The 25,000-nt window shown below is 43.9% G+C and overlaps 1 long non-coding RNA gene across 2 annotated transcripts in view; it reads left to right on the plus strand.

Annotated features, from left to right (window-relative positions):
* The first annotated feature begins 3,795 nt into the window (after positions 1 to 3,795).
* Positions 3,796 to 25,000, plus strand: part of LOC115120081 (uncharacterized) — a 30,990-nt gene continuing 9,785 nt past the window's right edge. Inside the window, exons 1-3 of one of the 2 annotated variants that reach the window (XR_010459272.1) lie at positions 3,796 to 4,866; positions 5,054 to 5,724; positions 5,878 to 5,937. This is a non-coding gene — a long non-coding RNA (uncharacterized LOC115120081). Of the gene's footprint in view, positions 4,867 to 5,053; positions 5,938 to 25,000 lie in introns of both variants that reach the window. The other variant, XR_010459271.1, reaches the window with a different exon arrangement.

Below are 25,000 nucleotides of genomic sequence, written 5' to 3' on the forward strand. Positions count from 1 at the left end.
CATTCCAGGTCAAACTGTACTAGTCTCTGGTCTCCATTCCAGGTCAAACTGTTCTAGTCTCTGGTCTCCATTCCAGGTCAAACTGTTCTAGTCTCATGTCTCCATTCCAGGTCAAACTGTTCTAGTGTCTGGTCTCCATTCCAGGTCGAACTGTTCTAGTCTCTGGTCTCCATTCCAGGTCAAACTGTTCTAGTCTCTGGTCTCCATTCCAGGTCAAACTGTTCTAGTCTCTGGTCTCCATTCCAGGTCAAGCTGTTCTAGTCTCTGGTCTCCATTCCAGGTCAAACTGTTTTAGTCTCTGGTCTCCATTCCAGGTCAAACTATTCTAGTCTCTGGTCTCCATTCCAGGTCAAACTGTTCTAGTCTCTGGTCTCCATTCCAGGTCAAACTGTTCTAGTCTCTGGTCTCCATTCCAGGTCAAACTGTTCTAGTCTCTGGTCTCCATTCCAGGTCAAACCGTTCTAGTCTCAGTCTCCATTCCAGGTCAAACTGTTCTAGTCTCTGGTCTCCATTCCAGGTCAAACTGTTTTAGTCTCTGGTCTCCATTCCAGGTCAAACTGTTCTAGTCTCTGGTCTCCATTCCAGGTCAAACTGTTCTAGTCTCTGGTCTCCATTCCAGGTCAAACTGTTCTAGTCTCTGGTCTCCATTCCAGGTCAAACTGTTCTAGTCTCTGGTCTCCATTCCAGGTCAAACTGTTCTAGTCACTGGTCTCCATTCCAGGTCAAACTGTTCTAGTCTCAGTCTCCATTCCAGGTCAAACTGTTCTAGTCTCTGGTCTCCATTCCAGGTCAAACTGTTCTAGTCTCGGTCTCCATTCCAGGTCAAACTGTTCTAGTCTCTGGTCTCCATTCCAGGTCAAACTATTCTAGTCTCTGGTCTCCATTCCAGGTCAAACTATTCTAGTCTCTGGTCTCCATTCCAGGTCAAACTGTTCTAGTCTCTGGTCTCCATTCCAGGTCAAACTGTTCTAGTCTCGGTCTCCATTCAAAGTCAAACTATTCTCGTCTCGGTCTCCATTCCAGGTCAAACTATTCTAGTCTCTGGTCTCCATTCCAGGTCAAACTGTTCTAGTCTCTGGTCTCCATTCCAGGTCAAACTGTTCTAGTCTCATGTCTCCATTCCAGGTCAAACTGTTCTAGTCTCTGGTCTCCATTCCAGGTCAAACTGTTCTAGTCTCGGTCTCCATTCCAGGTCAAACTGTTCTAGTCTCTGGTCTACATTCCAGGTCAAACTGTTCTAGTCTCTGGTCTCCATTCCAGGTCAAACTGTTCTAGTCTCTGGTCTCCATTCCAGGTCAAACTGTTTTAGTCTCTGGTCTCCATTCCAGGTCAAACTGTTCTAGTCTCTGGTCTCCATTCCAGGTCAAACTGTTCTAGTCTGGTCTCCATTCCAGGTCAAACTATTCTAGTCTTGGTCTCCATTCCAGGTCAAACTATTCTAGTCTTGGACTCCATTCCAGGTCAAACTGTTCTAGTCTCTGGTCTCCATTCCAGGTCAAACTGTTCTAGTCTCTGCTCTCCATTCCAGGTCAAACTGTTCTAGTCTCTGCTCTCCATTCCAGGTCAAACTATTCTAGTCTTGGTCTCCATTCCAGGTCAAACTGTACTAGTCTCTGGTCTCCATTCCAGGTCAAACTATTCTAGTCTTGGTCTCCATTCCAGGTAATGCAAAATCATGAATTATTGGATTATCATGTATTATTACAACCCTCCCCCCACATTCGCCAAATACAATTATAACCAAATGATTTCATGTTGATCATAAATGATTGTGGTATTCACCTGTATAACCACAGTCACAGGGATACAACCCAGATACTATTCAACATCAGGATTGTCAAGCTAAATATATGCTAATTGGCATATATATATGAGCACCCCCACACCGTCACACCTCCTCCTCCATGCTTCACGGTGGGAACCACACATGCAGAGATCATTCGTTCACCTACTCACCTTATCTACACGGCGTTTGGAACCAAACATCTCAAATTTGGACTCATCAGCCCAATGGACATGTTTCCACCGGTCTAATGTCCATTGCTCGTGTTTCTTGGCCCAAGCAAGTCTCTTCTTCTTATTGGTGTGCTTTAGTAGTGGTTTCTTTGCAGCAATTTGACTACGAAGGCCTGAGTCATGCAGTCTCCTCTGAACACTTGATGTTGAGATGTGTCTCTTTCTTGAACTCTGTGAAGCATTAGTTTCGGCTGCAATTTCTGAGGCTGGTAACTTTAATTTACTTATCCTCTCCCAGTAATTAAACAGACACATTCAGCCATTCATTTCTCATAGAAACAAATGGAGGGAGAAAAGGAGAAACCCTTTCACTGACCCTTATGATTGGTTGTCTGCCCTTGGGAAGGACCTAAGTGAGAACCACAGGTTGACCAATGGAGTCAGAGGTTGACCACTAAAACCTTGCTTAACCCTGAACAGATCAGATCACCAGATCACCATGGATCACCAAACAATGGATAATTAACATGATTTATATTCATTAAAATCGCGTATCAAACTCATTACCATTATCTATGGGGTATTTCCTATGGCCCTTTAATGCAAGTCAGATGAGGAAGAGGAAGGACAATTTAAATGAGTTGTGATTAGTCGATTGATAGCCTTGCGTTACCAAACATCTCTAATCTTGTTCATCACTGGGCCAGAACAAAAAAGCCTGGAGTTGAAAAACAAAATTTAAAATGAATTTATGTCCTTTAAAGGGGCAATCTGTAGTTCAAACAATAACAAAGCTGCCACCCTGCCACTGTGAAATCATAGACAGAGCTACGGATGCAAGGACTGACCATCCAAGATATCATAGCTTATATTTTCGGGGTTCGGATTAGGGTACGCTAGTTGAATAAAGATCATGACGCATTTAAAAAAAAAGTTATATTCGTCAAGACTCAATGGCTATATACAGTAACGTGAATTTAAATGTGTAAAAATGCCTGTAGCAGTCACAGAATGCGTCTTTAAGTCTAAAGTCTGAGGCCTTGTCTCACTTAAATGGTAAAATGCTAATGAATGAAGGGGTAGGAATGTATGACCTAATGTGTGTGTGTCTGTCTGTGTGTGTGTGTCTGTGTGTGTGTGTCTGTGTGTTTCTGTCTGTCTGTCTGTCTGTCTGTCTGTCTGTCTGTCTGTCTGTCTGTCTGTCTGTCTGTCTGTCTGTGTGTATCCGTCTGTGTCTGTTTGTGTCTGTGTGTCTGTGTGTGTGTCTGTATGTGTGTGTCTGTGTCTGTTTGTAAATGTCTGTGTGTCTGTGTGTGTCTGTCTGTGTATGTAAGACTGTGTGTATGTCTCTGTGGTGTATGTATGTGTGTGTCTCTCTCCCTCTCTGTGTGTGTGTGTGTGTGTGTGTGTGTGTGTGTGTGTGTGTGGTTATTCCCCTCCTCTAAGGCCTGTTCAGGATGAAATCTGTATAACTCAACAACATTCCTCCATGTCGTCAGCAAACGAGCAAAAACAACGGATGTGTTTGTGTGAAAGGAGCAGGTGTTATTGTTTAGTAAATGTGCATCGCCTCTGGGTGTCGAATGACAATTACAACTGCAAGTTGCTGCAGTGATGCTCATCAGATGAGACATCAGATATTATCTAACTAACTAACCACTTTTAAAAAAGGTTGTCCTCTCTGTGCTTTTATTTAGATTTCAAAGTGAGCACATGCTGTGCAGCAATAAACCTTTCACTTCCCTTTGTTCGTTCTGTGGGGTGTGAGCACCAAGTATGGCTAGGCGCCAGCCAAACTGAAACATGCTGGTGCCTTTATAGCAGTGTGTGTGGCTGTAGTCTGTAGTCTGTCTGTGTGGGGCTGTAGTCTGGAGTCTGTCTGTGTGGGGCTGTAGTCTTGAGTCTGTCTATGTGGGGCTGTAGTCTGGAGACTGTCTGTGTGGGGCTGTAGTCTGGAGACTGTCTGTGTGGGGCTGTAGTCTTGAGTCTGTCTGTGTGGGGCTGTAGTCTGTAGTCTGTCTGTGTGGGGCTGTAGTCTGGAGACTGTCTGTGTGGGGCTGTAGTCTGGAGACTGTCTGTGTGGGGCTGTAGTCTTGAGTCTGTCTGTGTGGGGCTGTAGTCTGTAGTCTGTCTGTGTGGGGCTGTAGTCTGGAGTCTGTCTATGTGGGGCTGTAGTCTGGAGACTGTCTGTGTGGGGCTGTAGTCTGGAGTCTGTCTGTGTGGGGCTGTAGTCTGGAGTCTATCTATTGCTATCCATGTGTATGTGACCAAAGACAATTGATTTGATTTGAATATTGGTTTCTATCTTTTTCTTTCTCTGTCTTAACTTTTAACACTTGTACATCCAAATGATCTTATCTTCCACTACCTCCGTGTGGTCGTGTTCACTTTTAAAGGGGAGTACTGATATAACAAATATGATGGAAACTCGGTCTAGCCTTGGCTTAAAACCAAGTCAATACTTGACTGTAAAATGTATCAGAAGTGTGAAACATTCAGGAGAGAAGAAAGACAAAGAGGTAAGATAAAAGGAGAGTATTAGTTTGACTGTGTTCAGATGTGTAGGGTTAATCTGGATACAAACTAGATGTTTGTTTTTTTCACTTGTAGAGGAAAAAGGAAGTGCTACTAGAGCACACAATAGTAGATATTTGTAGATAGAAGGTGACCTTCGGTAGAGGGGTATTTGCCATCAAAAAGAAAGGAGGACCAAGGCACTCCTCATATAATTAAGGCATGTTCAATTGAACAAAGATTTTAAAAACTCTGACGCGTTTTCGACAGCAAAGCCTTTCGTCGGGGAGTGCTTTGATTTATTATTGTTTCAGTGTGGATTCCAGGCTAGAGTAGGTCCTATAGATCCCCAGTAGCAGACTGCTTCCAGTACTATAAACAGACGCCCTCCAGGAGGTAAGAAATCCTTAATTTGATAGATTTCCTGCTTCAACACCAGGGATTACCCTCTCAACCTTCTACTCCTTCCAATTCCTTACTGGCTCAGGTAACGATTGTGTGTTTTTGTGTGTGTGTGCATGTGTGTGCATGTGTGTGTATGTTTCGTTTTGCTTGTATTGTTTTTCTCCATCTGTCTTCCTAGGTGACCCACAACTAATAAACACACTCCTCTAAAGGTACACCATGCTGCTCTGCTCACCAAGCTACAGAACACCATGCTGCTCTGCTCACCAAGCTACAGAACACCATGCTGCTCTGCTCACCAAGCTACAGAACACCATGCTGCTCTGCTCACCAAGCTACAGAACACCATGCTGCTCTGCTCACCAAGCTACAGAACACCGTGCTGCTCTGCTCACCAAGCTACAGAACACCATGCTGCTCTGCTCACCAAGCTACAGAACACCGTGCTGCTCTGCTCACCAAGCTACAGAACACCGTGCTGCTCTGCTCACCAAGCTACAGAACACCATGCTGCTCTGCTCACCAAGCTACAGAACACCATGCTGCTCTGCTCACCACGCTACAGAACACCGTGCTGCTCTGCTCACCAAGCTACAGAACACCGTGCTGCTCTGCTAACCAAGCTACAGTAACACCGTGCTGCTCTGCTCACCAAGCTACAGAACACCGTGCTGCTCTGCTCACCAAGCTACAGTACACCATGCTGCTCTGCTCACCAAGCTACAGAACGCCGTGCTGCTCTGCTCACCAAGCTACAGTAACGCCGTGCTGCTCTGCTCACCAAGCTACAGAACACCGTGCTGCTCTGCTCACCAAGCTACAGAACACCATGCTGCTCTGCTCACCAAGGTACAGAACACCGTGCTGCTCTGCTCACCAAGCGACAGTAATGCTCCATTTAATGTCCATGTGTCTGTGTGTTTAGGTGTGTCCGTGCACCTAACAGAAGAACATACATTATTGTATATACATTATTACATTATTGCCGATTGTCTGTTTCAGATCATGGGAATTCATATTTTTTCATTTGAACCCGTTCAGAAACACAGAAACACAACGAGGGTAATTAGCTGCTAAATATTAAACCCTACACTATGTCTGTGCATGTGTGTGTGCCTGTGTCTGTGTCTGTGCGTGTGTCTGTGCATGTGTCTGTGCATGTGTCTGTGCATGTGTCTGTGCATGTGTGTATGTAGCCCTTTCTTGCAGTCAAATGACCTAGTGACAAAATGGGTATATTTTCAATTTAAACCTACTAGAGAGCATGTGCCCTCAGGCCTGGGGGGAAGCTAAAGTCATTCCGCCACCTGGTTGGCTATTTGAGCAAGCTTTACTGGCTCAAATAGCCAACCAAATCAGCCTGTTAGTAGTAAACGTTTAAATAAAACATGTTTTGAACAGATACAAGGCTATTTTTCTGTAAACAAATTGACAAGAGACTTTCAACGCGTTTATAGCGAAGGACATTCAACAAGCACATCACTTACACAAATGACTGATGATTGGCTGAGAAAAACATATGATAAAAAATTACGTGGAGGTTGTTTTGTTAGACTTCAGTGCGGCTTTTGACATTATCAATCCTAGTCTGTTGCAGGAAAAAACATTATGTGTTATTATTATTATACCTTTATTTAACCAGGCAAGTCAGTTAAGAACAAATTCTTATTTTCAATGACGGCCTAGGAACAGTGGGTTAACTGCCTTGTTCAGGGGCAGAACGACAGATTTGTACCTTGTCAGCTCGGAGGTTTGAACTTGCAAACTTCTGGTTACTAGTCCAATGCTCTAACCACTAGGCTACCCTGCCACATTAGGGCTTTACACCCCCTGCTGTATTATGGATAAAGAGTTACCTGTCTAACAGAACACAGAGGGTGTTTCGTTAAAAGACTCTCCAACATAATCCAGGTAGAATCAGGAATTCCCCAGGGCAGCTTTCTAGGCCCATACATTTTTCAATCTTTACTAACGTCATGCCACATGCCACATGCCACTTTGAGTAAAGCCAGTGTGTTTATGTATGCGGATTACTCAACACTATACATGTCAGCTACTGAAATGACTGCAACACTTAACAAAGAGCTGCAGTTAGTTTCAGAATGAGTGGCAAGGAATAAGTTGGTCCTAAATATTTCAAAAACTAAAAACGTTGCATTTGGGATAAATCATACACTAAAACCTGAACCTCAACAAAATCTTGTAATAAATACGGTTGAAATTGAGGAAGATGAGATGACTAAACTGCTTGGAGTAACCCTGGATTGTAAAACTGTCATGGTCAAAACATATTGATGCAGTAGTAGGTAAAATGGGGAGAAGTCTGTCCATGAGAATGTGCTGCTCTGCCTTAATAACACCATCAACAAGGCAGGTCCTACAGGCTCTAGTTTTTTCGCACCTGGACTACTGTTCAGTCGTGTGGTCAGGTGCCACAAAGAGGGACTTAGTAAAATTACAATTGGCTCAAAACAGGGCATCACGGGTGGCCCTTAAATGTACACAGAGAGCTAACATTAATAATATGCATGTCAATCTCTCCTGGCTCAAAGTGGAGGAGAGATTGACTTCATCACTACTTGTATTTATGAGAGGTATTGACATGTTGAAAATGTTGAAAGCACCGAGCTGTCTGTTTAAACTACTAACACACAGCTCAGACACCCACACATACCCCACAAGACATGCCACCAGAGGTCTGTTAAAATGACTAGTACACAGCTCAGACACCCATACATACCCCACAAGACATGCCACCAGAGGTATGTTTAAACTACTAGCACACAGCTCAGACACCCAACATACCCCACAATACATGCCACCAGAGGTCTGTTTAAACGACTAGTACACAGCTCAGACACCCAGAGGTCTCTTCACAGTCCCCAAGTCCAGAACAGACTATGGGAGGTGTACAGTACTACATAGAGCCATGACTATATGGACCTCTTATTCCACATCAGGTAAGTAATACAAGCAGTAGAATCAGTTTAAAGAACAGATCAAATTATGGAACGGCGGGGACTGTGAAGCAACACAAACATAGGCACAGACATACACACACATGAAAACATACACACTATACACACATGTACACATGGATTTTGTGTTGGAGATATGTGGTAGTGGAGTAGTGGCCTGAGGGCACATTTAGTGTGTTGTGAAATATGTTATGAATGTATGTAATGTTTTTAAAATTGTACAAATGCCTTAATTTTGCCAGACTCCAGGAAGACTAGCTGCTGCCTTGGCAGGAACTAATGAGGATCCTTAAAAGCAGCAGGTCTGAGTTAGTGAGTACAGGCCCACAGTATGTCTGAGTTAGTGAGTTCAGGCCCACAGTAGGTCTGAGTTAGTGAGTTCAGCCCACAGTAGATATGAGTTAGTTTCAGGCCCACCGTAGGTCTGATTTAGTGAGTTCAGGCCCACAGTAGATGTGAGTTCAGGCCCACAGTAGATCTGAGATAGTTTTAGGCCACAGTAGATCTGAGATAGTTTTAGGCCACAGTAGATCTGAGTTAGTTTTAGGCCCACAGTAGATCTGAGATAGTTTTAGGCCCACAACAGGTCTGTGTCACCAACGTGTCTGCTAAAGCACTAACTGGTATAGATGGCTGTTCGGTTACCAGCCTCTACCAAGGAACCAAACACAATTGTCTATTTAAGTCAGGTTAGGGATCTGTCATGTCCACACCTAGCGTCATGGTCCTTGGTTCTTAGTGCCTATAGAGGCCCCTAGAATGCCTAGTACATTCTTTAACAAAAAAGCCTGTTTATTTTTCTCTCAACCCTCTCTGCCCCTCCCTCCGTCTTTGTTTCTCTCTGAGAGGGTCCTTGCGAGATACTTCTTGATGAAGAGGAAACATCTGGTTGTAAGAGTTCCTTCAGTATCCTCCGAGAGAGAGAGAGAGAGAGAGAGAGAGAGAGAGAGAGAGAGAGAGAGAGAGAGAGAGAGAGAGAGAGAGAGAGAGAGAGGGGGCACCTGAGCAAACACAGCGCTCCATCACAATACCCTCTTTATGTTTTACATCATCTCAGACAAACCAAAACAGAAGCAAGAGGATCCATCCCAAATGGCACCCTTATTCCGTATGTAGTGCATTACTTCTGACCAGAGCCCTACTCAAAAGTAGTGCACTACATAGGGAATAGGGTGCCATTTGGGACTGAAATGAAGAGTGCTGTTGAAGAGGATCTCCTTATTTTTTCAAGGCTTTTAAATTAAGTGGTCCCACTCTAAAATAAAAACAGCAATTACCAGGGAATTTAACTAGCCCTTAATTCAACCATTATTCAAGCCACATGTTCTCCTCTCTCTAAAGCGTTCCACTGAAGAGACATACAAATAAATAAAACATGGCTGGCTGTAGTTGTTTTGTATAATGTTTTCATTAAACCCCCCCCGTCCCCTTCCCCGTCCTCAAAAATAGTACTTGACCTGCTTCTCAATGCTTCAGTGTCCCTTCCAGGGTAATGATGTTTTGCATGATGTTGTTACTAAGCTGAAAGCAGAAATCCCTCTGCTTCAGTCCAGGTCAGTGTAGCCAGATAAACGGGAGAGGGGGAGAGAGGAACAGAGGAGGAGATAGGAATAGAGGACTAGGGGGATAGAGGAACAGAGGAGGAGATAGGAATAGAAGGAAGAGAGGATTAGAGGCATAGGGGGAAGAGAGGAATAGAGGACTAGGGGGATAGAGGAATAGAGGGAGGTGTTAGAGGTATAGGGGAGGGAATAGAGGATTATGGGGGATGGGAGAGAAGAATAGGGTGATTGAGGGGTGGGGGGAATAGGGGGGGGATAGGGGAATAAGGGGAGGGGATAGAGGAATAGAGGGAGGGGTGGGAGGAATAGGGGGAGGGGATAGGGGAATAAGGGGAGGGGATAGAGGATTAGGGGAGGGGATAGAGGAATAGGGGAGGGGATAGGGGAATAAGGGGAGGGATAGAGGAATAGAGGGAGGGGGTGGGAGGAATAGGGGGATAGGGGAATAAGGGAAGGGGATAGAGGATTAGGGAGGGGTATAGAGGTATAGGGGGAGAGGATAGAGGAATGGGGGAGGGGGAGAGGATAGAGGAATGGGGGAGAGGGGAGAGGATAGAGGAATAGGGGAGGGGATAGAGGGATAGGGGGGAATGGGGGAGGGAGGAATAGGGGAGAGGGGGAGAGGATAGAGGAATAGGGGGAGGGGATAGAGGGATAGGGGGTGGGGAGGGAGGAATAGGGGGAGAGGGGGAGAGGATAGAGGAATAGGGGAGGGATAGAGGGATAGGGGTGGGGAGGGAGGAATAGGGGGAGAGGGGGAGAGGATAGAGGAATAGGGAGGGGATAGAGGGATAGGGGGAGGGGAGGGAGGAATAGGGGGAGAGGGGGAGAGGATAGAGGAATAGGGGAGGGGATAGAGGGATAGGGGGAGGGAGGGAGGAATATGGGGAGAGGGGGAGAGGATAGAGGAATAGGGGAGGGGATAGAGGGATAGGGAGAGGGGAGGGAGGAATAGGGGAGAGGGGGAGAGGATAGAGGAATAGGGGAGGTGATAGAGGGATAGGGGAGGGAGGGAGGAATAGGGGGAGAGGGGGAGAGGATAGAGGAATAGGGAGGGGATAGAGGGATAGGGGGAGGGGAGGGAGGAATAGGGGAGAGGGGGAGAGGATAGATGATTAGGGGAGGGGATAGAGGGATAGGGGGTGGGGAGGGAGGAATAGGGGAAGAGGGGGAGAGGATAGAGGAATAGGGGAGGGGATAGAGGGATAGGGGAGGGGAGGGAGGAATAGGGGGAGAGGGGGAGAGGATAGAGGAATAGGGGAGGGGATAGAGGGATAGGGGGAGGGGAGGGAGGAAAATGGGGAGAGGGGGAGAGGATAGAGGAATAGGGAGGGGATAGAGGGATAGGGGGAGGGGAGGGAGGAATAGGGGGAGAGGGGGAGAGGATAGAGGAATAGGGAGGGGATAGAGTAATAGGGGGAGGGGTATAGAGGTATAGGGGGAGAGATGAATAGGGAGAGGGGGATGGAGGGAGACAGAGGATTATGGGGGTGGGTGTTGGAGGAATAGTGGGAGAGAGGAATAGGGGGAGGGGTATAGAGAATGGGGGAGGGTGATAGAGGCATATGGGGGAGGGAGAGGAATAGGGGGGGATGTGAGAGAAGGATAGGGGATAAAGGAATATGGAGAGAGGGGATAGAGGAATAGGGAGAGGGGGATAGAGGAATAGGGGAGAGAGGAATAGGGGAGAGGGGGATAGGGGGAGAGGGGGATAGAGGAATAGGGGAGAGGATAGGGGATAGAGGAATAGGGGAGAGAGGAATAGGTTGGAGAGGGGATAGAGGAATAGGGAGAGAGGAATAGGGGAGAGGGGGATAGGGGAGAGGGGGATAGAGGAATAGGGGAGAGGGGGATAGAGGAATAGGGGAGAGAGGAATAGGTTGGAGAGGGGGATAGAGGAATAGGGGAGAGAGGAATAGGGGAAGAGGCGATAGAGGCATATGGGTTGAGGGGGTTATAATTATAATATATATATAATAATAATAAAAGTAATAATAATAATACATTTAAAAATAATAAATATAATAATAATAATAAATATAATAATAATAATAAATATAATAATAATAATAAATATAATAATAAATATAATAATAAATATAATAATAATAATAAATATTATAATAATAAATATAATAATAATAATAAATATTATAATAATAAATATAATAATAATAATAAATATTATAATAATAAATATAATAATAATAATAAATATAATAATAATAAATATAATAATAATAATCAATATTATAATAATAAATATAATAATAATAATCAATATTATAATAATAAATATAATAATAATAATAAATATAATAATAAATATAATAATAATAATAAATATTATAATAATAAATATAATAATAATAATAAATATAATAATAATAATAAATATTATAATAATAAATATAATAATAATAATAAATATAATAATAAATATAATAATAATAATAAATATTATAATAATAAATATAATAATAATAATAAATATTATAATAATAAATATAATAATAATAATAAATATAATAATAATAAATATAATAATAATAATCAATATTATAATAATAAATATAATAATAATAATCAATATTATAATAATAAATATAAAAATAATAATCAATTTTATAATAATAAATATAATTATAATAATAAATATAATAATAATAATCAATATTATAATAATAAATATAATAATAATAATAAATATTATAATAATAAATATAATAATAATAATCAATATTATAATAATAAATATAATAATAATAATCAATATTATAATAATCAATATAATAATAATAATCAATATTAGAATAATAAATATAATAATAATAATCAATATAAGAATAATAAATATAATAATAATAATCAATATTATAATAATAAATATAATAATAATAATCAATATTATAATAATAAATATAATAATAATAATAAATATAATAATATTAATTAATATAATATGAATTAAGGCCTGAAGAGCTTAATGAAGGAAGGAAGAAGATTAAAGAAAATCTACAAAGTAAAAGTACAGTAATGTGTTGTTGTGAGAACAAATCAAAGCAGTACATTATCACTGCGGTGGTGTATTTTAGAGTAGCAATGTCGTTTGATATTTGTGAGAATCCACAGAACTCTCATCCATGGTGAAATGAGAGTCAGGAGTTCCTGTGATGGCCTACTTGTGGCAGTATGTCTCACTCACTCACTCACCACACTCACTCACTCACTCACTCACTCACTCACTCACTCACTCACTCACTCACTCACTCACTCACACACTCACTCACTCACTCACTCACTCACTCACTCACTCACTCACTCACACACACGTAAGCAGGCACACACGCACACACACACTCTATCCCATCGAGATCACACTCTGAAGGATTACAGTAACATAAATGCCTGTCTGTTCTCTCTGTACTACATGAACCAGTGGGTCCTCATATGATGCACATGCCATTACATGAACTAAGAGCACTATAACCCGCATCACAAATGACACTACTTTTGACCAGGGCCCATAGAGAGACAGAAAGGAGAGAGAGAAAGGAGAGAAAGGAGAGAGAGATACAGACAGGAGAGAGAGAGAGATACAGAGACAGAGACAGAGAGATACAGAGACAGAGACAGAGAATGAGAGAGAGAGAGAGAGACAGACAGACAGACAGACAGACAGACAGACAGACAGACAGAGAGAGACAGACAGACAGACAGACAGACAGACAGACAGACAGACAGACAGACAGACAGACAGACAGACAGACAGACAGACAGACAGACAGACAGACAGACAGACAGACAGACAGACAGACAGACAGACAGACAGACAGACAGACAGACAGACAGACAGACAGACAGACAGACAGACAGACAGACAGACAGACAGGATGGGTGTAACGCAGGCCTATAATCAAAGTAGAGTGCTCCATTTGACGCCTGTTCGTTTTGTTTCTCATACTAATGCATTCAATTACTGTTCGGACCAGGAAGAGAAGAGGGATGTATTGCTCAAAACATAATTGCTAGGTGATCATGTAAAGTGAATAGGAGAACAGGAAACCTAGACCCCCTATAGCAATAGTTGCATTTTCCTTCATATACAATTCTTTCTCATATATGGGTAACGCAAGGTGATATGAAAACCAAGTTTAATCATAATCATTGGAAATAGAACACTGGAAATATAATAATTTGGTTTGGTAAATGTACACACAGGAAATACTTGGACAGTATTTTGCCGTTCAGATCACCAATTCAAAATGCTATGGCAACGAGATGCATTTATCTTCAGCTTCTGGGAGCATTTAGGACGATTCTATTTCAGATAATCCCTTAACTGGGAACATCCCCAACCAACCATCTAGCTTCCTTCACTGCTCCTCATCTGTCTGCCTGTCCATTCCTCCATATCTCTCTCCATCTCTCCGTCCCTCTCCCTCTCTCCATCACTCTCCCTCTCTCCATCTCTCCGTCTCTCCGTCCCTCTCTCCGTCTCTCCATCCCTCTCCCTCCCTCTCTCTCTCCCTCCCCCTCTCCCTCTCTCCATCTCTCCGTTCCTCCGTCCCTCTCCCTCTCTTCATCTTTCCGTCCCTCTCCGTCTCTCCATCTCTCCGTCCCTCTCCCTCTCTCCATCACTCTCCCTCTCTCCATCTCTCCGTCTCTCCGTCCCTCTCCCTCTCTCCATCTCTCCGTTCCTCCGTCCCTCTCCCTCTCTTCATCTTTCCGTCCCTCTCCCTCTCTCCATCTTTCCATCTCTCCGTCCATCTCCCTCTCTCAGTCTCTCCCTCTCTCTCTCTCTCTCTCTCTCTCTCTCTCTCTCTCTCTCCATCTCTCCGTCTCTCCACCCCTCTCCCTCCCTCTCCCTCCCTCCATCCCTCTCTCCATCTCTCCGTTCCTCCGTCCCTCTCCCTCTCTCCATCTTTCCATCTATCCGTCCCTCTCCCTCTCTCCGTCTCTCCCTCTCTCTCTATCTATATATATATGCAATTTCACATTTCAGTCATTTAGTCATCCAGAGCAATTTACAGTCAGTGCATTCATGTGAAGATAGATGCAGCAGGTAGGACAGCTACATATCGCAGTTATAGTAAGTACATGTTTTTTCAGTAAAGTAGCTATCACCCAGTCAGAGCTAGTAGAGGGAGAGAGTCAAGTGCCAGTGTTAGTTTATAAAGGGGGGTGGGGGATTATTGAAGATACTCTTTGAAGACGATCGGTGATTACAACTGTGAGTTGTAAGCTGTGAGCTGTAAAACACTGTGAGCTGTGAGTTATGAGCTGGACCGAGCGTAATCTCTCGTGGATACATCCAAATAAACAACTGGTATCGCAGGTGTTAGTATCTTTCGAATTTCGGGGAGGTGAGGGGACATCGGCCCGGTAACTTGAAAAGAGACAGGGTAGAGCTCCTCTTTTCTAGCATCTCTTTCTCTTAACACGTATGGGCCCAGAACTTAATGGAGAAGCTAAAACAAAATGATGTGAGACTTTAGTTCTGGGTTAACCAAGATGAGAGCGTAATCCTCCTGCTGTATGAGATGAAGCTTGTCCACTATGAGATTATGGGGAAACGTTAAAGCTACAATCTGGGATTCGGTTATCAGCAAAAAAATAAAAAATTGCAGCCTCGTTACCATTTGCTTTGGTATACAAGGATGAGATTGAGGGATTGGGTAATGTAATGTTCTTCCCTCTCAAATTCTTTCCAGACAGCACACATGATGCAAAGGATTTACATTCACAGTCCAAGAGTTAAACTTCGTAACCATAGAACAGATTCTGGAGACAAGGAACATATACATCGTGATAGAACAGACGGTTACCGGGGACAGGGCACCTCTGTTACCAGACTGTATGGGGTACCGGGGACAGGGCACCTCTGTTACCAGACTGTAAGGGTTACCGGGGATACGGGGGACAGGGCACCTCTGTTACCAGACTGTATGGGGTACCGGGGACAGGGCACCTCTGTTACCAGACTGTAAGGGTTACCGGGGATACGGGGGACAGGGCACCTCTGTTACCAGAATGTAAGGGTTACCGGGGACAGGGCACCTCTGTTACCAGACTGTAAGGGTTACCGGGGACAGGGCACCTCTGTTACCAGACTGTAAGGGTTACCGGGGATACGGGGGACAGGGCACCTCTGTTACCAGACTGTATGGGGTACCGGGGACAGGGCACCTCTGTTACCAGACTGTATGGGTTACCGGGGACAGGGCACCTCTGTTACCAGACTGTATGGGTTACGGGGACAGGGCACCTCTGTTACCAGACTGTAAGGGTTACCGGGGACAGGGCACCTCTGTTACCAGACTGTAAGGGTTACCGGGGACAGGGCACCTCTGTTGCCAGACTGTATGGGTTACGGGGGACAGGGCACCTCTGTTACCAGACTGTATGGGTTACGGGGGACAGGGCACCTCTGTTGCCAGACTGTATGGGGTACCGGGGGACAGGGCACCTCTGTTACCAGACTGTAAGGGTTACCGGGGACAGGGCACCTCTGTTGCCAGACTGTATGGGGTACCAGGGGACAGGGCACCTCTGTTACCAGACTGTATGGGTTACGGGGGACAGGGCACCTCTGTTACCAGACTGTATGGGTTACGGGGGACAGGGCACCTCTGTTACCAGAATGTATGGGTTACGGGGGACAGGGCACCTCTGTTGCCAGACTGTAAGGGTTACCGGGGACAGGGCACCTCTGTTACCAGACTGTATGGGGTACCGGGGGACAGGGCACCTCTGTTACCAGACTGTAAGGGTTACCGGGGATACGGAGGACAGGGCACCTCTGTTACCAGACTGTATGGGTTACGGGGGATACGGGGGACAGGGCACCTCTGTTACCAGACTGTAAGGGTTACCATTACATTTACATTTAAGGGGACCAGGGCACCTCTGTTACCAGACTGTAAGGGTTAAATCTTTTAAGGGGACAGGGCACCTCTCTTACCAGACTGTATGGGTTTGACAGGGGACAGGGCACCTCTGTTACCAGACTGTAAGGGTTACTTCCTCAGGGGACAGGGCACCTCTGTTACCAGACTGTTTGGGTTACCTGGGGACAGGGCACCTCTGTTACCAGACTGTAGCGGAGGGTTAACTGGAAGCCAGGGAGACAGGGCACCTCTGTTGCCAGACTGTATGGTTGTTACAGGGGGACAGCCACCTCTGTTACCAGACTGTATGGGTTTCCTGGGACAGGGCACCTCTGTTAGAGCAGACTGTATGGGTTACGGGGGACAGGGCACCTCTGTTGCCAGACTGTATGGGTTACCGGGGGGACAGTGCACCTCTGTTACCAGACTGTATGGGTTACTGGGGACAGGGCACCTCTGTTACCAGACTGTATGGGGTACCGGGGACAGGGCACCTCTCTTGCCAGACTGTAAGGGTTACGGGGGACAGGGCACCTCTGTTACCAGACTGTATGGGGTACCGGGGACAGGGCACCTCTCTTGCCAGACTGTATGGGTTACCGGGGGGACAGTGCACCTCTGTTACCAGACTGTATGGGTTACCGGGGGGACAGTGCACCTCTGTTACCAGACTGTATGGGTTACGGGGGACAGGGCACCTCTGTTACCAGACTAAGGGTTACGGGGGACAGGGCACCTCAGTTTAAGGGTTAGTAGGGACAAGGCATCTCTGTTTAATGGTTACTAGGGACAGGGCACCTCTGTTTAAGGGTTACTAGGGACAGGGCAGCTCTGTGTAAGGGTTACTAGGGACAAGGCACCTCTGTTTAAGGGTTACTAGGGACAGGGCACCTCTGTTTAAGGGTTACTAGGGACAGGGCAGCTCTGTGTAAGGGTTACTAGGGACAAGGCATCTCTGTTTTGGGGTTACTAGGGACAGGGTATCTCTGTTTAAGGGTTACTAGGGACAGGGCACCTCTGTTTAAGGGTTACTAGGGACAGCGCATCTCTGTGTAAGGGTTACTAGGGACAGGGCACCTCTGTTTAAGGGTTACTAGGGACAGGGCACCTCTGTTTGAGGGTTACTAGGGACAGGGCACCTCTGTTTGAGGGTTACTAGGGACAGGGCGCCTCTATGTAAGGGTTACTAGGGACAGGGCATCTCTGTTTGAGGGTTAGTAGGGACAGGGTGCCTCTATGTAAGGGTTACTAGGGACAGGGCACCTCTGTTTGAGGGTTACTAGGGACAGGGCACATCTGTTTGAGGGTTACTAGGGACAGGGCGCCTCTATGTAAGGGTTACTAGGGACAGGGCATCTCTGTTTAATGGTTATTAGGGACAGGGCACCTCTGTTTAATGGTTACTAGGGACAGGGCACCTCTATGTAAAGGTTACTAGGGACAGGGCACCTCTATGTAAAGGTTACTAGGGACAGGGCACCTCTATGTAAGGGCTACTAGGGACAGGGCACCTCTGTTTAATGGTTACTAGGGACAGGGCACCTCTGTTTAAGGGTTACTAGGGACAGGGCACCTCTGTTTAAGGGTTACTAGGGACAGGGCACCTCTGTTTAATGGTTACTAGGGACAGGGTATCTCTGTTTAAGGGTTACTAGGGACAGGGCACCTCTGTTTAAGGGTTACTAGGGACAGGGCACCTCTGTTTAAGGGTTACTAGGGACAGGGCACCTCTGTTTAAGGGTTACTAGGGACAGGGCACCTCTATTTATTCTTTCTCTGCCGGTTTAACGGCTCATGACTGGTTTACCTTATTAAACTGGGCTTTGAACGAACGAGCAGAAAAACTTGCCCCCCCACCCCCCCCCCCACACACACACACACACACACACACACACACACACATACACACTAAAAACTTGACCCCCACCCCCCCCACACACACACACACACACACACACACACACACACACACACACACACACACACACACACACACACACACACACACACACACACCACTACTGAAACTGTCCTGATGGCCGAGGGGGGATCAATTCCACCCACCCGCCTCTCGCCTGCCCTGCTCGCCAAATGGGAGCTATGTGCAGGGTGATGTTACTGTCACACACCGCCAGTGTCCCAAATGGTACCTTATCATTTTATTTGACCAGGACCTGTTGAGCTAAAGTAGTGCACTATGTAGGGAATAGGGTGCCATAGGGCTCTGGTCTAAAGTAGTGCACTATGTAGGGAATAGGGTGCCATAGGGCTCTGGTCTAAAGTAGTGCACTATGTAGGGAATAGGGGTCCATAGGGCTCTGGTCTAAAGTAGTGCACTATATAGGGAATAGGGGTCCATAGTGCCCTGGTCTAAAGTAGTGCACTATATAGGGAATAGGGTTCCGTTTGGAATTCACAGACAGTGTTAATAACGGTATTAGGACACAGTTGCCGTGTCAATGGGTTAAATGGTCCATTTGAATACTTTAATCAATTCAAATATTAGATGAATTGGAGGGAAAAGAGTATCAGAAAGCCATGAGGTTATTCTATGAAAGGCATGTGGTTCATACGGTTCTTCAATATAGCCATACGCTTCTTCAATATAGCCATACGGTTCTTCAATATAGCCATACGGTTCTTCAATATAACCATACGGTTCTTCAATATAGCCATACGGTTCTTCAATATAACCATACGTTCTTCAATATAGCCATATGGTTCTTCAATATAGCCATACGGTTCTTCAATATAACCATACGGTTCTTCAATATAACCATACGGTTCTTCAATATAACCATACGGTTCTTCAATATAGATATACGGTTCTTCAATATAACCATACGATTCTTCAATATAGCCATACGGTTCTTCAATATAGACATACGGTTCTTCAATATAACCATACGCTTCTTCAATATAGCCATACGGTTCTTCAATATAGCCATACGGTTCTTCAATATAACCATACGGTTCTTCAATATAACCATACGGTTCTTCAATATAACCATACGTTCTTCAATATAGCCATATGGTTCTTCAATATAGCCATACGGTTCTTCAATATAACCATACGGTTCTTCAATATAACCATACGGTTCTTCAATATAACCATACGGTTCTTCAATATAGATATACGGTTCTTCAATATAACCATACGATTCTTCAATATAGCCATACGGTTCTTCAATATAGACATACGGTTCTTCAATATAACCATACGGTTCTTCAATATAACCATACGGTTCTTCAATATAGCCATACTGTTCTTCAATATAGCCATACGGTTCTTCAATATAACCATACGGTTCTTCAATATAACCATACGTTCTTCAATATAACCATACGGTTCTTCAATATAGCCATACGGTTCTTCAATATAACCATACGCTTCTTCAATATAGCCATACGGTTCTTCAATATAACCATAAGGTTCTTCAATATAGCCATACGGTTCTTCAATATAACCATACGGTTCTTCAATATAACCATACGGTTCTTCAATATAGCCATACGGTTCTTCAATATAGCCATACGGTTCTTCAATATAACCATACGGTTCTTCAATATAACCATACGGTTCTTCAATATAACCATACGGTTCTTCAATATAGATATACGGTTCTTCAATATAACCATACGGTTCTTCAATATAACCATACGGTTCTTCAATATAACCATACGGTTCTTCAATATAACCATACGGTTCTTCAATATAGCCATACGGTTCTTCAATATAACCATACGGTTCTTCAATATAACCATACGATTCTTCAATATAGCCATACGGTTCTTCAATATAGACATACGGTTCTTCAATATAACCATACGGTTCTTCAATATAGCCATACGGTTCTTCAATATAGCCATACGGTTCTTCAATATAACCATACGGTTCTTCAATATAACCATACGGTTCTTCAATATAGCCATACGGTTCTTCAATATAACCATACGCTTCTTCAATATAGCCATACGGTTCTTCAATATAACCATACGGTTCTTCAATATAACCATACGGTTCTTCAATATAGCCATATAACCATACGCTTCTTCAATATAGCCATACGGTTCTTCAATATAACCATAAAATCCATCATGTTCTTCAATATAGCCATACGGTTCTTCAATAAAAGCAATACGGTTCTTCAATATAACCATACGGTTCTTCAATATAGATATCCTACGCCAGTTCTTCAATATAATCCATGCAGTACTTGATAAAAGCGGTTCTTCAATATAACCATTATGTAATTCTTCAATATAGATATAACAGGTTCTTCAATATAACCATAAAAGGTTCTTCAATATAACCATACGATTCTTCAATATAAAAGCCAATAGGTTCTTCAATATAGACATACGGTTCTTCAATATAACCATACGGTTCTTCAATATAGCCATACGGTTCTTCAATATAGCCATACGGTTCTTCAATATAACCATACGGTTCTTCAATATAGCCATACGGTTCTTATATAAAAAGCCAATAGGTTGTTCTATAAAATCCAATAGGTTATCATATAAAAGCCATATGGTTCTGCTATTAAAGCCATAAGGATGTTCAACAAAAGCCATATGGTGGCATTTTTTCATGAATACAAAATACGGACAGGTAAAATGCAAAGGCCTCTCACCACTGAACCGTATGACAACAGGAAAATATAAATATATTTTGATTAATTAATAGTGTGATGAACTGTTGGTGATGTAACTTAAATGTAATTCTACAGTCTGTTTTCCTTTATTCTCTTGTGTTTCAACAAATGTACTACTACAGATTTGGTTGAAATATTTTGGTTTCTTATAAAGGACAGTATTCTTACCTCTACATTAATTTTCTCTTTTTTTTTCATTCTCTGCTATTTAGTTAATGTGTTAGAAAGCTGTGAAAGTTCTGCCGTTTTTTTTAACTCTAGAAAGTAGTTCTGTCTGTTTGAACAGGACCAACTCAACAGACCCAAAGTCCGCAAGAGACACTGTAGTCAATAAACCCTGTTTATCTATCACCAACATGTCCACTGAGACGTCATGGAAACACGATTCTAACATCAGTCTGAGTTGCTACAGTTGAAGTCGAAAGTTTACATACACCTTAGCCAGGTACATTTAAACTCAGATTTTCCACAATTCCTGACATTTAATAAACAATTCCCTGTTTTAGGTCAGTTAGGATTAACACTTTATTTTAAGAATGTGAAATGTCAGAATAATAGTAGAGAGAACAATTTATTTAAGCTTTTATTTCTTTCATCACATTTCCAGTGGGTCAGAAGTTTACATACACTTAATTAGTATTTGGTAGCATTTCCTTTAAATTGTTTAACTTGGTCAAACGTTTTGGGTAACCTTCCACAAGCTTCACACAATAAGTTGGGTGAATTGTGGCCCATTACTCCTGACAGAGCTGGTGTAACTGAGTCAGGTTTGTAGGCCTCCTTGCACGCCCAATCTTTTTCAGTTCTGCCCACAAATGTTCTATGGGATTGAGGTCAGGGCTTTATGATGGCCACTCCAATACCCTGACTTTGTTGTCCTTAAGCCATTTTGCCACAACTTTGGAAGTATGCTTGGGGTAATTGTCCATTTGGAAGACCCATTTGTGGGCAAGAATTCACTTCCTGACTTGATGTCTTGAGATGTTGCTTCAATACATCCGTGTAATTGTCCTGGCTCATGATGTCATCTATTTTGTGAATTGCACCAGTCCGTCCTGCACCAAAGCACCCGCACAACATGACGCTGCCACCTCCGTGCTTCACAATTGGGATGGTGTTCTTCGGCTTGCAAGCATCCACCTTTTCCCCCCCATCATAACGATGGTCATTATGGCCAAAGAGTTCTATTTTTGTCAGACCAGAGGACATTTCTCCAAAAAGTATGATCTTTGTCCCCATGTGCAAGTTGCAAACCGTAGTCTGGCTTTTTTATGGCGGTTTTGGAGCAGTGGATTCTTACTTGCTGAGCGGCCTTTCAGGTTATGTCGATATAGGACTAGTTTTACTGTGGATATAGATACTTTTGTACCTGTTTCCTCCAGCATCTTCACAAGGTTGTTCTGGGATTATTTTGCACTTTTCTCAACCAAAACATGTTCATCTCTAGGAGACAGAACGCTTCTCCTTCCTGAGCGGTATGACGGCCACGTGGTCCCATGGTGTTTATACTTGCGAACTATTGTTTGTACAGATGAACGTGGTAGGTTCAGGCGTTTGGAAATTGATCCCAAGGTTGAAACAGACTTGTGGAGGTCCACAATTTTTTTCTGATGTCTTGGCTTGCTGCTGGCTTGCTTCTGAAGCTAAGCAGGGTTGGTCCTGGTCAGTTCCTGGATGGGAGACCAGATGCTGCTGGAAGTGGTGTTGGAGGGCCAGTAGGAGGCACTCTTTCCTCTGGTCTAAAAAATATCCCAATGCCCCAGGGCAGTGATTGGGGACACTGCCCTGTGTAGGGTGCTGTCTTTCGGATGGGACGTTAAACGGGTGTCCTGACTCTCTGAGGTCATTAAAGATCCCATGGCACTCATCGTAAGAGTAGGGGTGTTAACCCCGGTGTCCTGGCTAAATTCCCAATCTGGCCCTCAAACCATCACGGTCACCTAATAATCCCCAGTTTACAATTGGCTCATTAATCCCCCTCCTCTCCCCTGTAACTATTCCCCAGGTCGTTGCTGCAAATGAGAACTTGTTCTCAGTCAATTTACCTGGTAAAATAACGGATCAATAAAAATATATATTTTTTAAATTGGCTGAATTTTTTTGATTTTCCCATGATGTCAAGCAAAGAGGCACTGCATTTGAAGGTAGGCCCTGAAATACATCCACAGGTACACCTCCAATTAACTCAAATGATGTCAATTAGCCTATCAGAAGCTTCTAAAGCCCTGACATAATTTCTGAAATGTTCCAAGCTGTTTTACGGCACAGTCTATTTAGTGTATGTAAACTTCTGATCCACTGGAATTGTGATACAGCGAAATATAAGTGAAATAATCTGTCTGTAAACAATTTTGGGAAAAATGACTTGTGTCATGCACAAAGTAGATGTCCGAACCGACTTGACAAAACTGTAGTTCGTTAACAAGAAATTTGTGGAGAGGTTGAAAAACTAGTGTTATTAATTGACTCCAACCTAAGTGTAAGTAAACTTCCGACTTCAACTGTATGTGTCTCTTTAGGGTTAGGGTTCATCTCCACTCACTATCTCTGAAACATGACAGGCATGTGTTTACTGGTCAGAGAATGCTAGCACGTCCACAAGGTTATATCGATTTTAGCCTCCATAGCCGGGACCTTTCCCCAGATAGTCCTATGGTAATCAACATAGACTTTAGCCTCCATAGCCGGGACCTTTCCCCAGCTAGCCCTATGGTAATCAACATAGACGGTAGCCTCAATAGAGGGGACCTTTCCCCAGCTAGTCCTATGGTAATAAACATAGACTTTAGCCTCCATATAGGGGACCTTTCCCCAGCTAGCCCTATGGTAATCAACATAGACTTTAGCCTCCATAGAGGGGAACTTTCCCCAGCTAGCCCTATGGTAATCAACATAGACTTTAGCCTCCATAGAGGGGACCTTCCCCCAGCTAGCCCTATGGTAATCAACATGTACTTTAGCCCCCATAGAGGGGACCTTCCCCCAGCTAGCCCTACGGTAATCAACATAGACTTTAGCCTCCATAGCCGGGACCTTTCCCCAACATAGACTTTAGACTCTGTAGGTATAAACTCTCCCTGGCTAGCTCTACACACTAACAACTAATGGTTATATATAGAGCCAAATAAGGGTTATTTGGCTTGTAACCATAGTTGGAACCCTGCTACATGAGACCCATGAGGTGGGCGCACAGTTAGCCCAGCGTCATCCAGGTTAGGGGAGGGTTTGGTCAGATGGGATGTCCTCTTCCGATCTCGCTCTAGTGACTCCCAGCGTCGTCCGGGTTACGGGAGGGTTTGGTCAGATGGGATGTCCTTGTCCGATCTCGCTCTAGTGACTCCCAGCGTCGTCCGGGTTACGGGAGGGTTTGGTCAGATGGGATGTCCTCTTCCGATCTCGCTCTAGTGACTCCCAGCGTCGTCCGGGTTACGGGAGGGTTTGGTCAGATGGGATGTCCTTGTTCGATCTCGCTCTAGTGACTCCCAGCGTCGTCCGGGTTACGGGAGGGTTTGGTCAGATGGGATGTCCTTGTTCGATCTCGCTCTAGTGACTCCCAGCGTCGTCCAGGTTACGGGAGGGTTAGAGTTTCCTTCCTTGAGGGTTTCCTTGTCCCATCACACTCTAGCGACTCCTTGTGGCGGGCTGGGCACAATGCACGCTGACTTCGGTCGCCAGCTGTACACCGTTTCCTCCATCACATTGGCGCGGCTCATTTGACACGTGATTCTTTCACATGTCATCATCACTGGCCATAATCATATTTAACTTGTAACCAGCATAAACTCAACAGATTAGATACACTGGAATGACACTCTCATTCACGGTTGCATTAAAAAGAGCTGAGAACAAACCATATTCTAATGATCCGCTGCCCCTGCATTTGAATCAATGGTAAAAGACCTAATCCGTGTTCCATTAGTTATTCTCAATCAAGCGAATCATAATGATACATAGGATTTAATAACATGCCACCTACGCTGTTCTTCTAATGAAGCTTATTCATATAATAAAACATTTGCCTGCAAGCTCTTTTTAAT

The sequence above is a fragment of the Oncorhynchus nerka genome, linkage group LG16 (assembly GCF_034236695.1).
Source record: "Oncorhynchus nerka isolate Pitt River linkage group LG16, Oner_Uvic_2.0, whole genome shotgun sequence".
Classification (NCBI taxonomy): Eukaryota; Metazoa; Chordata; class Actinopteri; order Salmoniformes; family Salmonidae; genus Oncorhynchus; species Oncorhynchus nerka.